This window comes from Neopelma chrysocephalum, unplaced genomic scaffold (genome assembly GCF_003984885.1).
Source record: "Neopelma chrysocephalum unplaced genomic scaffold, ASM398488v2 Primary Assembly neopelma1_24, whole genome shotgun sequence".
Classification (NCBI taxonomy): Eukaryota; Metazoa; Chordata; class Aves; order Passeriformes; family Pipridae; genus Neopelma; species Neopelma chrysocephalum.
The window spans coordinates 14,862,623-14,879,771 of record NW_020897693.1 but is presented as its reverse complement, the minus strand read 5'-3'; the positions used below and the strand labels follow the sequence as shown (position 1 = coordinate 14,879,771).

At 46.7% G+C, this 17,149-nt stretch overlaps 1 long non-coding RNA gene across 1 annotated transcript; it reads right to left on the bottom strand.

Moving 5' to 3' along the window:
• Positions 1 to 2,088: 2,088 nt before the first annotated feature.
• LOC113963283 lies at positions 2,089 to 17,149 on the bottom strand. The gene is made up of 3 exons (XR_003532708.1): positions 16,978 to 17,149; positions 3,068 to 3,219; positions 2,089 to 2,158 (listed from the first exon to the last, which is right to left on the bottom strand). It is a non-coding gene; the product is annotated as an uncharacterized LOC113963283 (long non-coding RNA).

The window sequence follows — 17,149 nt, the reverse complement described above, 5'->3', positions numbered from 1 at the left end:
CCTTTCCCTTTTCTGATCTAAAAATATCCCCCTTGCTTGAGCTGACTGCAGTATCTTTTGTGTTGCATCTTTCTGTTTTTAGCCTTTGCATGAGCCATTGAAGGGTGGCCTGCAAGAGATCAGAAGCATAAGATATTGATCTATCGATACCCTCGGGGGCCAGGAATTAATTTTAAATGAAAGAGCTGCACCTTGATTTTGGCAGTGGGCGGGTGGGCAGATGACAGGGGTTATTTTAGGATACCATTCACATTCTATGAAGCTGCAGTGTCCACTTTCTCCCTCTAGATTCATTTTAAAAATATCCTTCCTTCCTCACCCCACCTCTCTCACGTGGACCTGTGGGCAAGCACATGTCACCCCCATTCATACAAACACAATGCAACGGAGCAGCGGTAATTTGCAGAGATGGTACATTCACAAACAGCAACCCAGTTGCTTTAATGCAGGTTGATTTCACAGAAAGGACACCGCAGCCCAGAGGAATTTGATTAGACTGGTGACTTAAATTTGCAAGCTGCTTATTTGCTTCCTTATTTTCTTCACCCTAACTTAGCAAAACTGATTTAATCTCTCTTTCTTTCTTTAAAAAGAAATAGGAGCAAAATTCTGTTTACACTGTAGAGGGAAGACCTAAATCTTAGAACCAGTGGTAAAGGACAATAAAAAAAACATTGATGGTGATCAGCTTTCAAGTGCTTTGCATCAAAGCACACACCCATGGCCAGATACAGCTATATCTACCCATGACCTATGCTATGCAGAGCTGTGCATACGTACCACACAGCAGATCTAATCCTGCAACATTTACAGTTCAGAAGAGTGTTTGAGGCTTTTTTTTTTTTTAATCGGTGAAAGTATTCAGGAACAGAGGCACTGTGCTAGACAGTAATAATTTGCAAGATCAGGCCATAAATAGGACTCTAGCCCTGCAAACATTTATTCACGTGCCAAGTGTTAAGACTGTGACTAATCTAATTTGAAATCAAGGGGATTACTCATAGTAGTAACGTTAAACTCATGCATGTTTGCAGGATCAGGGCCTAAATGATTAATCACCACTGCAGCTAGGCACTATTGGGTACACCATTTATTACTTACGATACTTCAGCACTGTATACACTCAGATCCATCCCAGAGAGTGTGCATTGCTCTACCATAGTGAAGAATGAGCATCATATTCTGCTTAACAAGGAAGTATGCAACATACCTCGATATTCTTATGCTCCATCTGATTTTTGCAGTACTAATGAACCCCCCAGAGGCCCTGGATAAATACCACTTGGGGCAAATTTGGAGTCATTTGAGCAAGAAGTTGCAGATGCGCAGCCTGCCTGAGATGGGCATCTCACACATCCCTTTTTTTCATGTAATGGCTACACATGTACTGTAGCTGGAACTGTATCTGCAGACTCCTGATGACTCCAAGACTAGCATTGGTGTGCACAGAGGCTCCACTCCTACTTCCAAGGGACAAATAGGAAAAGAATGAAAGTACGGCCATTTTATGAATCATTCATTCACGCATTCATCCATCTTTGTATCACTATTGATGATGGCTGTTATTATTATTACTATTAATTTTTAAAAAGAAGTTTTGGTCCTGTTCAGACTGGCCTGTTCTTGGATATTAATTTCTGCTGGTGCTCTGCACCGGTGATGACACTCTGCTGCAAAAGTGACTGACCTTTGAGCTTCGGTCCCCGTATCAGCTTGTGGCAAACTATCAAATCAAAGAGAGTGAGGTGAGGTGCACATGAGCAGTAAGACATGTGCTGAAGAAAGAAGATTTCCAGCAGCTTGCTGGTAAAATAACTAAGTGATCTCAGGTGACATGAGGTGTTGGCTAAACCTGAGCTGCACCCATGCACTATGCAGGGTGACTTCTCTTGACAGCTTTTGGGAACAGAGTGATGTACAAGTTTCTTGTGTTTTACAAGAGCTCCTTTTGTCCAAACCCCACTATCATTTAAAAACAACATTGTGAGTTCTCTAAAATAAACGGTCCAGTGTTGTTTTAGAAAGGTAAGTAGTCAGGAAAAATCAGCAAGGACTAAGTGGAGGAAGATAGAAGACAGTTAAAAAAACAGGATTAGGTTACCTGGAACAAGTAAAGTGAATGCAGCCAAAGAAAAACAAGCAATTTGGTCATCTATGCCTGTAAGTCACAGATAAAAAAATCCCTTTAGCACAAACTGTTCTAGAGTTTCTAAATTTTTTAATTTCTGGGGGTGCTTAACAGAGGGAAAGCTTTGGGGCACGTGTGCTGACTGAACAGTGCAGAAGGGAGAAGGGTCTGGAGTAGAACACAGGCAGAAGAGTATAGGACTGGAAAGGCAAAAGCAATTAGAGGGGGAGGCTAGAAGGCAGCAGGAAACAAAGACAAGGGAGTAGAGCTGAGGCCCTAGCCCAAAAGTATGATGAGAGGCCTGGTGGAGAATGAAGGCCAGGTAGGCTGTGAGGAGAGTGAGCTAGAAACACTCTCCTTTTCCCTCTGTGTAAGCGGAGTATGTTAGTTAGAGGGGAATTCTGCTTGGCACCAAGCCTGTCTCTGGCCAGAGCCACCTGGAGCTGTGCAGACACTGTTTTCCTTCTTTTGCTTGACCAAGAATGAGCCTCTGAATTTCCAGAGCTCTCAACCTCCTTCCCAAGGGCTTCCCTTCCCCAAGACCAGCCTGGGGCTGGACCTTGGCTCTTGTTCCCTGTCCTGCCACCCTGCACCTGGTACACTCACACCTCACAGCACTGCCCCACTCCTTGTTGCCCACAGGTATGTCAAATAACCTCCACGTGAGGAGTGGGAAGGAAAAGGGTAAAGCTAAGATGGACGTGGGAGGAAACGAGGGAGGACAGCTGCAAACAGTGCATGCATGGAGAGGAAGGGGAGGGTGTCAGAAGGTATGGAAGTACAAAGTGTGGGTGTAATGGAGGGGATTTGAGAGGACCTGAAGCACTGTAGGGGAGTAAAAAGAGCCAAAAGGAATGTGGTGGACAAAAGAAAGCAGTGAAAAGAAGTGAGAGAAGCTGAACAGTTGAGCTTTACAAACTTCATAACCAATATCCATACCTCACAGGGCTTTGGAGTGCTTTGTTTCAGGTCTCTTGCTTGTCATATGTGCTCCCTTCACATTTGTCCTCTCCACCTTTCTAAGTGTAGTTACAACTCCAGGCTACTCCAGAGTCTTTCCCCAGCTCCTCTGTGGAGTTTCATGCTGGTACCTGCAAACACAGGAGCATTAAGAGGGAAGCAGTGTGCAACACAGTGAACCAAATCCAGTGTGGGGATCCAGGCTCTGGACATGGAAAATGTTGCATTTTTCTGGAGGTGTGTACGTGTGTGTGTGAATTGAAAAATATTTGATATCCCAGAACTTTGCTTAGAGGGAATTAAATTTCCTTCATTTCAAGAAGTAGAGAAGCTGAGTGAGGGTGAAAGCGAGCAAAGAAGAGACACAATTTTGTTGCACACATTGCTGTTTGCAATGCAACTTCAACTCTGCCCTCTGGGTGCTGTGCCACAGCAGGGCCCTCACCCACCATCGCAGGCACACTGGAAACAAGTATGGAGGTCTCTTGGACAGAGTCCACTGTCTCCCTTTCTGTGGTAAAGCACAAGACAAGGTGACACAAGCAAACAGGTGCAAGCTTGGCTTGGCTTCTGTTCAAGTGCTGAGCCTACATATAAGACACTAAAAGATATCTTGACTTTTCCCTTTCTATAGAGATTCCTTCAGTGAGATGGCCTTGCTCACCTCCCCCAGTGACCAGGAGATCATACCACTAGGCTGTGGACAAAACCTGCAGCAAGGGATTACTATGGGCACATTGGCTAAATCTCTGCTGGCAAACCAAAAAAAACATGCTCCATCTCTCAACATAGACCTTGCACTGTATCACGATATCAGCTATTCCAAGCTGCTCTAACAGGTAATCAATACAGCTACAGTCAACACACTCAGAATAGATGCAGATAAATGTTGGATTTCCAATTTGTTGTCTGTAATTCTAATAACAGCACACTCAAAGAGAGTGCCTCAGGTCAATTTATTAGGCTCCTCACTTTTTGCCATGCCATTTCTGGGAGCTAATGCCAGCAACTCACAGTTAAGATTGTGTTGGGAAGGGATATTTCTTGTGGCATTTCATTGTTGACTTCGTAGACATCTCAGTCCTATGACTATAGGAATTTTCTAGAAAAGCATGGAGACACCACACCACCTGTGCAGCAACAAATGTTCTGAGCACTAAATAATAGTGAAAAAAAGCAGTTCAGTGCATACAGTGCTTTGTGGTTAAGTATAGGAGAGCATACTGTACACAAAGAGATTGCAGTCTAAATGGAGAACTGTGCAAAAAAGAACAATTAGAAAAGGGGAGGGAGGATGGACAAAGTAAGTTACCAAATTTCATGGTGTGTGGGACAGACACATCTTGCTATTTTCAGCTTTTAAATCAAATTGGCATCCTGTGTTTAAAGACTACCAGGAACTACTGCAGGAACTTCAGTCCTGGAAGAAGAACCAGGAGATTTTCAGTCTGGATAGGCTTCATGGCACATGGCTTTAGGGATATTAGAGGCTACAGGTTACATAGGCATCACAGCACATGAACAAGTGGCTATGTCCAGCCCCAAGTCACAGGAAGATGTCTTTTTTTCCCATGCAGGGAAGGGCTACCCTCACAACTTGCAGTCCAAAGGGAAATTTCCGGTCTGCACAGAGTGCAGGAGGATTTATCTGGAATTTAGCAAAAGCAAAATCATGATCAGCTATAGCACTACCAGAGGCCTGAAAAACTGTAAAGACAACGAGAGGTTACGGTCCTGCATCCTACCTAACCAATCATGTCCCATGGGCAAGCCAGACTTCCCAAAGTCTTGCCCATGCCACACATAAAATGTTGAATGTAGCGGTATTGCTGTCAGCAGCATGAACTAGTCACACAGTTTCCGATAGGAGACCCCTATGCAGCAGCCTTGCATGTCATGTCCCAGGCTTTAGAATACTTGAGGCTGGGTTTGTTCCTGCTGATTTCCCCAATAAGTGTTATACACACACATCACTGTTGTGTCAGAGCACCTTTCATGACAGAAAGCCCTTTGCATGTTTATTTCTACCTCTCCTGAATTTAGCCAAAATTCTCAGAGAGGCCATTTTGGGCTATCTCATTCAAGAGGTAAATCTGTTTCGTACCACAGGTAAATCCAGTCTGCTTCCCCTCTTCTGTTTTGTATAAAACCTTGCAGCACTTACGTCTTGCTTGCACTGGTGCAGGGGGAAAGATGGAGACAGAGGGCAACACGATTTTCTGACCTGCATGACAGGGCTTTTCCTGCCTTTTTAAAATGAGGTGAAGGAGCTTGAAGGCTGAATCATCAAAGTCAAACAATGGTGGCTGTACGCCTGGTTCTTCCATGCCTGGTTACTCAAGAAGGCGCTTCCTGGGACACATCAGCTTGTCACTATGGAGTAATCCAGTACCTCCTCTCCTTGTGCTGTAGGGACAGTGCTGGTACTTTCTTTACTGCCTGGCTTTTCCCCTCCCCTTCCCACCAAAGAAAGGAAAGGGAAGCAGGGAATAATCCGGGGAGTGGGGTGAGACTCACCCTCTGCCACCCTGTCCCTTATTTCAGTGCAGTCTGTAGGGACTGGTGGAAGACCCCAATGTATGCTGGCTGGGCACAGTCTACAGTGGATGAAAGTCTGACTGCATTGCCCTCACAGCTGGAGGAGAAGGTTTGCAGAAGAAGGAGGTGAGCTCGCAGGGCAGGCAGAATGAGGGTTGCCTCTCCATTTCTGATATTTCTTAGGACAATCCTGATCAGTCCTCTTTTGTCAAATTCATCCTTGTCTGAACTCCACTGCAGTCACTGGAATTACAGGTGATGAGCTGCACATTTTGACTCATATACTGGGAAGTTGTAAACTGATTCCCAGTACACCTGATTCCATTTTGGATTGAGAAGATAGGACTCTAAAAAGCCAATAAACCAAATATTTATTGTGACATGCTCAGACAGAAAAACTTCTGCTCATCTCGTATTTTCTTTTATCCATTGCATTGGGAAATCTGTTTGAAAACAAGACTTCACAGTAGTCTTTAGCAGTTCCTAGTTCCTCTAATTCATCAGAGTACTCACAGACACTGGAGACCATAGCAGGGCTGGGTGCATCCCCAAGGGTCCTGGCTCCCTGTTCAGTGCTCAGCCCCATTTCTCTTCCCTCTACACTGGTTGTCCTTTGGTGAAACTACCCAAGCCCCAAAACAGCGCTGTAGGGCAGGAAGAGACAGCAGAAGCTGGGGAACTTACTGTGGTGAGGATGGGTTCAGCTACACCAGTCTAGGAGATGCAGGTGGATGTAAAGTTTGCTTAGAAATAAATATTCTGTGTGTAAATATCCTTATTAGCCATTAGTCTCTTGTACCGTCTCACCTAGTGAAGGAATTAAAAATGTTTGGCAGCTGAACGCATTTGCTACAAAACCTTAAAAAAACCAACAAAGCATCCCCAGAGCCAGCTCGAGCCTGTGACCGTCACTAACATCCCCCTGGCTTAGACGTTACCATTGTAATTGCTTTCAGTGGAGTTTGGGAGCAGAATTAGGCTCTCTGACTCTCCTCTCACTAGAGCTCCCTGCTTCAGCAGGAGAGAGGTGCAGAGACATCCCAGATGCATTTTAGGGCCCTGCCACTCCTTCCCATCTCTCTGTTCCCCTGCTCACAAGCCCCCCAGCCAAGCTCCCCCGTCACTACCCGTGTGTTCTCCAGCGGCATTAACTTATGCACACACCATTCACCAATTGTTCAGCATTTTTGTCAATGAAGGCACATTTTATGAATTAGAAGAGCACATGCCCCCTTGTGGCTTGACTTCGCTCCCTGCTCCACGCCGCCAGCCCCTTCCGCACCCCAGCGGGGGGACTCCGGCACGGGGAGGCTTCGCTCAAACCTGCACATGGGTTAAAAATAGCCCACGGCACCCGAAGAGATGGCCGGGGTGTTTGAAGGATGAGCTGGAAGGACAGCATGCACAGAAACCACCCCCCTCCAAAAAAAAAAAAAAAAAAAAAGGCAGTAGCTTGAGGAGTAGAGGGATATTTATTTCTACAGGGTTTTAAGAAGGATTTAGCTAATTGAATTGAACTGAAAAGCAAGACAGCTGACATATATGCAGAATGCAGTCCCCTGTTCATCCATGGAGCAGGTACAGCACAGCAAATGGCTTCTGCCTGACCTATATGGCTCAGACACTCGCTAGAGAGTGTGAGTAGAGCTGATTCTTCACAGCCTTTTCTCTCCTCACCCCTTCCAGTCTCTAAAACAGGAATTTCTGGGGTTGACAATGGTAGCAGTTTAATTACAAGAACCAGCTTTTACTGAGCACTGAAATGAACCCCATGACCTAATCCACAGATCCTGAGAGGATCTGGGTACACCACTTTGATTTGGGAAATACAGGATTAAAGACCAGAGGAGAAGAAGCAAGACTGATAGTGCACAAGCCACCTATGGACCTCACTTACAATCAGGGTCACATCCTGTAGTTGTTATTCCTGGCAAAACTCAATGAGACAGAAACCAGAACAAACCTCCAAAATCCAGCAAGAGCCTTGGCATCACAGGTTGTGGGATTGCCATCTCTGGGATTGTGGCTTGGGTTAGGAACCAGGAATGCCAGGGATCTGATTCCAGCTATCATATCACTCCTTTCCTAGGCAAGTCTCTGTAAAATGAGTATTTAGTTCTCCACCTCCTGGGGGCTATGTGGCTGAATTATTGATGGTAGAAGGTGAAAAGCAATAAACAAGAAATCAACCAAATTGCTAGCATGAGGGAAGAACAGGTATTAATATAATTACAAAAAAAAAAAAAAAAATCATTGTTCCTGCAAATGTGGGAAGGAGTGCTGTCTCACGGTTACTGGAGACAGGGAGAGGCAGGACTCCCGGGCTGCAATGCCAGCTTGGGTGCAGCAGCTTGTTGGGCTCAAACTAAGCACTCAGGTCAGTTTGGTCTTTACTTGCAGTTGCACATTCTTTGGTCATGGATTTCCTTGTTATTTTGGGGGTAGCATCTTGCACTGTGGTGCCCATGGGCAGTACTGTAAAGAGACAGGATGATACATATAAACACACACACACTTCTGCATGTGTACATTTGTGACCGCTTCCACCATAACTGTCTGTCTGCATCATTAAAAACATTCTGAGGTTGATATCTTACCTTCTTGTCCATACACAGAAAGACCTTGATCATGATTAGGGCCTCTAAGAACGGACATAATAAGAGTTTAAAAATACAAACATCAGTGGGTGTTATGAGTGACCTTTGTTTCCTCTGCCTTAGACAGAAAGCCTTGTTTTTCAGTAAGCCTTACACAGTCTTATATAGCTTGCGGGATTTTTTACTTCATGTGACTGTCAGTTTAAAATACTTGGGTGGAATATTTAACTTGAATGCTTTCCACCTTCTCCTCTCATTCTTTGCATGAAGCAACACAGGTTTCTTCTACTGAGTGAGCAGAGTGTCTCTAATATAAATGGTGGCAGATAAACATGGAATGGCTGTGTATTCTCCTTCACAGATCTTGGTTCAAAATATTCAGTCTAGCAAAGAAAGTCCCTTCATACATGGGGAGAGCTAGAGCCAGTAAACTAGATCCTCTCTCTTTCCTCCTCAGAAAAGCAGAAGCAAGAAGCTTGCTAAGATATCTTTCTTGGGGCCAAGGTCCAGCTCCGCTGGCTCCCAAAAAGAGAAGGGTAGACAACACTTGGAGAAAAAGTTGTAACCCACTACCTTTTCACAGGAACAAATTACCAGGACTGCAACCCAAATTTCACTGATGTGCTTTTCAAAGGTGAAACACACAAGCTTCTGCTCAGGAGAAGGCAAAGACGTTTTTGTCTTCCTAGATTTGGAGCTCCTGTTAGAGATGTCTGAAGGGCTAGTCCAGTTAGCAAAAATATCCTCAGGATACAATATAGCCCAAAATATCTTTGGTTCTCCATGCTATGAAGAGGTAACTCCACTAAGTTCCTTATGTCATGCCCACCCAGTCCCCATCAGACCGACCTGATGCAATGGGAGCTGGGGGTGCTCACGGCTAACCCCGAAGGGCACTGGAAGCCCCCACCATCACTTGTCTTTTGCTGGGGAGAGGTCTAGTCCTGCTGCTGTTGGCCACCACCACTTCCCAGTGCAGTTCAGAGGGTGCTTGTTCTTCCTCACCACATTTGCTCTGGTGTGGACTAGGGACTTGATCCCCTCTTTGTCTCACCTGGCATGGCTGAGATAAGAGTCCTTGCCTCCCCATGCTGGGGGGGGCTCTGAAGAGGAAATTTGTTTTCCCCTTCCCATGTCTCTGGCACACCTGGTAGTGCTTGAGGGGGTGAAGCTCTTCAGGTCTTTGCATTGATGCAGCCTTAAACAGGGAGTGGGAGGAAGATGGCTGGTGATGGGCTGCAGAGCTCGTCGTACTGATGTTATTTCTGCATGATAGAAATTATGAATCCAGGTGGTTCATTCATTTTGGACCCAGCATTGGACGAATGGATGGTAAGAAAGTGCCGCATAAACTGGGCAAGGGTACAGATACAGAGGATAAAACTGTCCTATCTGTTACCCTGGTGTAAACCCCAGTGGGGTTGGAGCAGTCATATCGCCAGAGGTACTTCAGCCCACTGACAGCCACAGCTGTATTTCATATTTTACCTCCCCTCCTTTTCAGCATCTTGTCACAGTCAGGCAGGGCAGGCAGCCTGCCGCGGCTTGGGAATGGAGGTGGGCAGGGGCACCAAAAGTCGGAGCCAGTGGTGGGGGAGTGGGCTGCAGTGAGGGGGTTGCGGCGTGGAGCATTTCCTGCCCCACTGCCGGGTAACTACATTTACCTTGGGGATGCCCGGGCTTGTAACGGGGTTGTTTGGAGCTTATTCGCCCCCTAGCACGTAGGACTTCTGTGCCTGTATTTAAAAATAGACTCGAGCTCGGCAGGCCCCCGGTGCTGGGGAGGAGGGCAGAGGCTGAGGCCGCCCCAGCCCGCGTGGTGCCGCAGGGGCGCGGAGGGGAGCGTGCCGCTGATGTAACCGCGTGTGTCCCGGGGATGGGTGGGATGTGCTCTAGCACCGTGCTGGTTCTGTGTGCGGGGCTCACGTGGAGCCACTCCCGCAAGGTGGTGGTGTGGGGGTGCGTGGGGCATGAGGAGGCGGGGGGGCTGCCAGCGAGGCCAGCCCGGCTCTGCCTCCCCCGAAGGGAGCACGGGGCGGGAGTACGGCTAAGCTGCGCTGGATCCCCTTTAAAAATCTGCAGTTCGGTGCCTTACTGGGTTTTATTTCTCTCTCCTGTTCCTCTCTCGCCCTGGAGTTCTGTAGTAGCCCTGAATTAGCATGTCACGTGTATGGCATGTGGAAATGAATCAGGGGCATGTGAGGAGGAGGAGGACGCCTGTGTCTGTGTTTGCATCCAAGGATCTCCTCTCACTCTGTGTTTGCGTAGGTGTCTAGCTCCCTTCTCCCCCCTCCCATCCCTGCCTGCCTCTCTCTCCCTGCCTCCCTCTCATCCCTCCATCTGGCCAGCCCAGCTCTCCCTGCCAGCTCAAGCAATACCTCAAGCAGAAACTGCAGCTTATTCCCTGCACCCCGTTAGAAAAATAGGGTGGCCTTAGGCTCTGGACATGTACTCAAGGGAGAGCATGCACACACACATTCCCAAATGAGAGCTCCCTTTCCTGCTCTCCCCCTTCCCTGGATTTTTGCTCCTTAGTCAGCTCCTCAAGCCCTGCAGACTGCACCAAGGGCAAGCTTATTAACGCTAACAACAACAGAACACAGCCACAAACGGAGCCCCAGAGCTGCCTCTGTTAGTGGGTAGGTTGCCTTCACCCCCTTTTAGGGAACTGCCACCAGCACATGTCTGCACATAAAACCAGGCATGAATCAAATCCACCCACGGGCAGGGGTGGGAAAATGTCCTCCGTGGGGCTCAGGAAGCAGGCAGGACCCACAGGGAGAGGGGCCAGGCACGGTGCAGGAGGCAAAGGCTCAGTGAGAGCCGGGGGGGCTGTAGAGAAGGCACTGAGACCCTCTTGGGGTGTTCCCACACACTTGTCATGGTTCTGCCTGTCTGCTGCAGCCAAGGTCAGAGCTTACCACCCTAGAACAGGGATGATGCTGGGGAAGGGATGGGGAGCACACCCTGAACCCAGTCCCCTGCGGCAACAGGCCACTTAAGCCCAGAGTTCCCCAGTCCCAATTATGACTCTTGCTGGAGTAGTTGACCCCTCCCCATGGGTCAAACTCCAGCACTGCTCTTTTTTCAGATGCTCCTGCTGTACTGAGTGAGATGGGCTGTTTCTGTACCCCCCAAAACCCACTTCCCAAGAGGCAGGTTTTGCTCTGACCAGCTCCCACGTACTCCTTGATCCCAGGCAAGGGTTGACCCAAGATGATTTAATTCAAAGCCCCCATCCTATCCAGGAAATAGCTACCTGACACATCCCTCCTCAAATCTCTCTCAAAACAATTTTTGATGTTTCCAGTTTCCATTCCCTGACAAGCACCTGACACAGCTCCTCTGGTCCACCTGCACCCTGCTCCTCTCCACCTTGCATGCCATGGTCCCCACTTTGCATACAACCTTTGGTTTGCTTCCTCCCCTCCTTGACTTCCAGGCTTTCACCTGCCCTCCTCTCCTTGCCCGGGGCCCTGTGCCCTGCCCTGCCCCATGGCCTGCCCCATCCTGTTTCCCCCGGGGGAGGGGTAGGCTGCTGCTGCTGCTGCTGGCAAGGTGCAGCCTAGTGTGGCGAGAGGCTATAAATAGCTCAGTAAGCTCCACTCTCATTGACACCGTTTGGACAGAGGATGGAAAAATAAACAAAGGAAACTCCAGGCTCTAAGCAGCAGATACATTCCTCATGCTAAATAATGACAGATTTTCCTCCAAGGTGTGTGGGTAATATACAGATTGGTATTGGGAGGTGGCAGGGGGAGCAGGAATCAAAACAAATTATACACACCCAGTGCATGTCAATATTTTGGTCCCTCTCGTTCTGCCCTGTAGTAGTTAAGCACACGCAGATTGCCTATATTTAGAAAAGGGTATATTTTTAAATACTCCGAGATGGAGATTGTTTCCATTAATAATGATGGAGCACATTGGAGGAGGCAGACCTGGCGAGGAGCTGTCCAATGTTGCTTTAGTGACATATAGAGGTCTGAGAGATAAAGGACAGGGCAGGAGCAGAACAAATATTTTGAAATCAAGCAGTGATTACCCTGAAGTTTGCAGTTGTGTTGCTATTTTTACACAGGGGGCTGTTTGCACTGGGAGATTATTCACAGTTCCCTGGTGCAGAGACTCAGGCAGTGGGAGAAGAATTATATTATCAGGGGTTTATTTTATTTTGTGCCTTTTTTTTTTTTTAATTGAGGACAGAACATACACTGCAGCAGAAAGGTTCAGCTTAGAATGGCTGAAAGAAGGGATGGACACAGAAAAAAAGTAGCATTTATTACTCAATTCTGGGATGCTAACTCAGCCTGGCTTAGGAAGGGCAGTGTCTGCATTTTAACAAAATACTTTTTTTCCCCCCCTCCATCCTGTCATTCCCAAAATAGCCTCTCCCAATCTCAGTATTCCTACAGGGATATTAATAGTGAATTTTCATTTATGTTATGGGAGGAGGTAAACAACCAAATAAGATCTGCACCATAACATGCAAGGAGCTAGACTTGCTGGGTATTAAGAGACTGCCCAAGGAGCTTAATACGTGAAAAGAGAAGAAAAAGTAAATAATAAATATAAAAGGAAAAAACCCTTTGCACTTACTTTATAGCTGGATAAATGAAAGTTGAGTGACTCGCCCAAGGCTATAGAGGTAGTGTGTGGCATTGCTGGGACACAAAGCTGAGTTTTTCCATCTTAGGGCAACACCCTTCATATGATCATATGACAGACCCAGCAGCCCTCCTGACTGTAACCCTTCCATGTTGCGGTCACTCCTGTGCTCAGTCTGGCTGTAGCTCCAGCAGCCCGGTGAGTGGGCACACAGGGCCTGGGATGGCAGATGCCTGCGGTCACGCTGGTACCACCCAGCCCTGGTGCTGGTAGGGCTGCCTGGTGGGGTGTCCCTCTGTGCCCTGCTGAGCTGAGTCAGCCCTAGCCCAAAGCTCTCTCACTCCTGAGGAGGAGAGGGCAGAGAAGGCTCTAGCATAGCTGTTTGGACACCTGGTGTAGGGAGCTTTAGCTCTTCCCCTGGAGGGCTGTCCTGGTGACACTGGGGAAATCGATTCCTGAAGGGCCATGACCTGTCTCCCATCCCCACCTCCTGGTCAGGGTTCAGCCCCTCTCCCCAGCCACACCAGGCAGGGAAAGTCATCTTCCTCTGTGGCCTCCTAGGAGGGAGTTGGTCTTCACCAGCTATGGCAGTTACCTAGTTATTGGATATGCTCATGCAAATGCACCCCAATCTCCCAGGAAAACCCATTCAGGCACCAAGTTTTCCTCAAACTTGTGTGCAGAGAGAACAGACATGGCCTGACATGTAGAAAAGCATTGAGAACAGATGCTCCTCAGGCTTTCTCTTGCTTCTGTCATGGCCTGACCTGGGTAAGTCATGCTACCTCACCCAGCAGGAGTAGCTGGGTTAGTCCCAAGGTGAGATAAATCAGTGACTTGTAAATGGTTCTGAACTCTTGGAGCAAATGAAAATTAGGTGATGGAAGATTCTGGAAAGTTTGGAAATGTGGGAGAGTTCTCAGTCAGTCTTTTTTAACCTGTGCTGCACACACACATGCCACACCGCTGGCAAAGGACAAAGCCCTTCTCCTTCCCCAGCTAGTCTTCACCAACTTCAGGGTGCAACTCAAGCTGTCATCTCACTGATGAGGACCATGGTGTTTTTTTTGGTTTTGTTATTTTTTATCTTGGAGTGTTCAGCCCACATATTTGAGCTTTTCCCTCACAACTTTCTTACAAGCACATATAGTGAAAGGCAACAAACTGAGCTGCCTCCTTTCTCCAGAGGGAGAGGGGTGGATAGAGGTGGGCATTTCAGACTAAGCCTACTACACTTGCTGAAAAAACTTCCCTTTAAATATATGTGTGGAGTTCAAATATATCTTCAGCTAAACCTTTGAATGAAAAATAAGTTGACAGCCTCATTCCACCCATCTGATGCACAGGCAGCACACCCCACACGGATGAGCTAGGGATTTGGGGGAGAAGCAGTGGAGGGATTCCCATTAAGGAAACCCTGCTCACTGTCTGCTTGGGTAAGATGCGGGGGAAGGCTCCTCTGCTTCCCAACGATATGAACATGAGATCAGTTGCCTCATGGTTGCATAACTCCCTCACTCATTTTGGAATTCATGTGTTGTTCCCATTTAGAGCCACTAAGAAGAGACTCGATCTTTTGGGGGATAGGGGCTGAGAAGTGCGGCTGAGCCATGTAGTTGGACTGTGTTCCCAACCATCCATCTGGCACTTAATGGAAACTCTTCTCTCTTCTAGGTTTCCTCTTCAAGGGAAAGGGCTGCTTCACCCGAGCCTGGGGGTGGGAGTGAGTTAGCAAGTGTGCTGTGTGAGCCCCCCTGGGAACCAGGGTCACAACACAGGAACTGAATGGATTTGACCTTTTAGCACAACATGGCTGCAACGTCAGCACGCTGGTAAAGAGTGACGCAGCGTAGAAGACCAGTTATTTCTGGAAAACTAATCTTGCCCTTCCAACATCCCTCTAGTCTGCTCCTTGGCAACAGAGGGTGGGATGAAATGGACCTGGTTTAAAACTATGGCAGTTTATCAACATTTGCAGTTGTGCTACATTTGTATCTACACAATCAGAGCTTTGGAAGTACACTAATTTACTACAAGCTCTCTCTTAAACCAAAATAGGCTCTTGCCTCCTCTTTATGTTTTAGTTGTGATGGCTCATCAAGCTAATGGTGGTGCAGACTGCTCTAAGGGCGTTGTCACAGAGTGGCAGAGCTGGAGGGCACCTGTATTGCTTTATCTAATCTATCCGTCTAGCTGGAGCAGAGTCAACCATAACCAACGTCATTCCAGACAGATGCCAGTTCAACTTTTTTAAAGGCTTTGCGAATATCCATTACTCCACAATCTCCTTTTCACAGAGGACCTCCTTGTGCTGCAGGGAGCAAGTGTAATGGTTAAGCACTGGCCACGCTCATGTCCTCAAATGGAGAATCCGGTTGGGCCTGGCCAAGGTCCATGGTCACACCCCATAAAGTGGACTTCCATGCATTGGATTGTTAATCCTGGCAGGCAACAACCAACTTCCATGTTAGCCCAGATTCATTAAAGCAAGTGTAGGTTGAACCTGCACTGCAGAGCTGTTAGTGTTGTGGGCAATATAACTATGAGAGGAAAAGACACAGGTACCTACAATTAATTCTTTTGAAAACTCTCTTGGAATCATGAAAACAAAATGGGGGTGTAAAGGCACTGAAGAGAAATACAGCTATGGAAGACAGCTCCAAGGAAGACTTGCAATAGAGCGTTGAGGTATAGGATGACTCTTAGCGAGCACCAGGACTAAGATTTCTATTGGCCTTGATGACAATAAGCCTCTAGCTGACAATGCAGGCTGCTGTCATGCTCTGATATAGCTACAGGGACAGTGGCACCATGCCAGCTGGGTGTTTTATTCATACTTTGCTACTCCTATAAAGATAGGCTCAAGTGACTCATATGTCACTGACCACATATCACACATTTAAAGTAATTGTCATGGATTTGATTTCTGGGTGTTAGGTTGTTGTTGTTTTCTTTCTTCCATTTTTTTTTTAATATTAATTCCGTTCCCTCTACTCTCATCAATTTAATTACAGCTGTGTAATCTGTAGATCTGTAAGGCTCTAGCATGAGGTCTCTGGCTATCAAGTTTCCATATTCACAATTAGCAAATGGAGACAAGAAGAGCAGCACTGGAAGAAAGGGTTTTAATTTAAGATCCTTAAGAGGATCTGTGATCCTGTTGTCTCATCACTAATAGGAGGGACATGGATGAGGAAGGTTTTAGGTTTCAAGCCCAAGTTTCAGGACACTTAAACCAGTACGAAAACCAGACTTTGTTGGACTTTCTAGAGGTAGAGAAATGGTAAGAATTAGGAGCATTTTAGGCCACCTTCTGTAGTGTTCAAGAAACATTGAACAATACTGATGTCTTGTTGATCTCAACGGAGAAGTTCTCATTTCCTGTCAAATGTCACTGAACACTGACCTTTGAGCAGCACAAGCCTGAAATTACTGAAATTAATTTCTTCACATTCTGATTATCAGCAAATGCTTTCTCCCTCTTTTCTCACCCATATCATGCCATAATACCATCGCAGACATCTCTCTTGAACTTTGCACTTGCTCCTAGACAGATCCTCACAGAGGGCAAGGGCCTTAGGCATAGTCAAGTGGAAGACAAGAGCCTCAGAAAAGTACAGCATGTCACCTACGGCACTTCCCCCAGTACTTCTACACTGCACTGATGTGTGGAGAGTGCAAGCACATTAAATACAGGGCATACTGATTAGCAACTTCATCCAGAAACTCGTTGGCATGCTTTTGAGTTCAATATTGGTCTATCATACTTTCCATGCCATGTGTGAAATGGTATGTCTCATACCACACTCCTGCAATGGTAGCTAAGGCATGTTCAACATAGTGTTGTCTCATTTTCAGATGAACTCAAAGTATAGATTCAGAATGGTACCAACCCAGAATTAAGAAAAGTAGAGGTGGTGTTTTGGGAAAAGATTTCAATTAAGTGACTGGATACAGCTCATGAACATTTTCCATTTTTAGAACAGATATGCAGACATGAGGAATTCCCTACCATAAATTCCTTCTTCTTCCCTTTCTTTTGAGTGAAATTTTTTTTCATAATTTTGTCAAAGGGCAGTAGAGTGAAAGGTAGTAAATATTTTACACTTATTTATCAAGGAAAACACTGTACCTGTTAAGACATACCCATCTCCAAGGATCTTGCCTCTGTCACAGGATTTTCACTGCCATCTCAGATGCTATGGAGCATCTTGCTCATGTCTTGTGCTGTACCACAGCAACGGGTTGTCAGGGAAAGAGAGCTGATGTCTACACACCTCCCTTGCAGACAACCAGTCAGGCCCCCCAAGATGGTAGT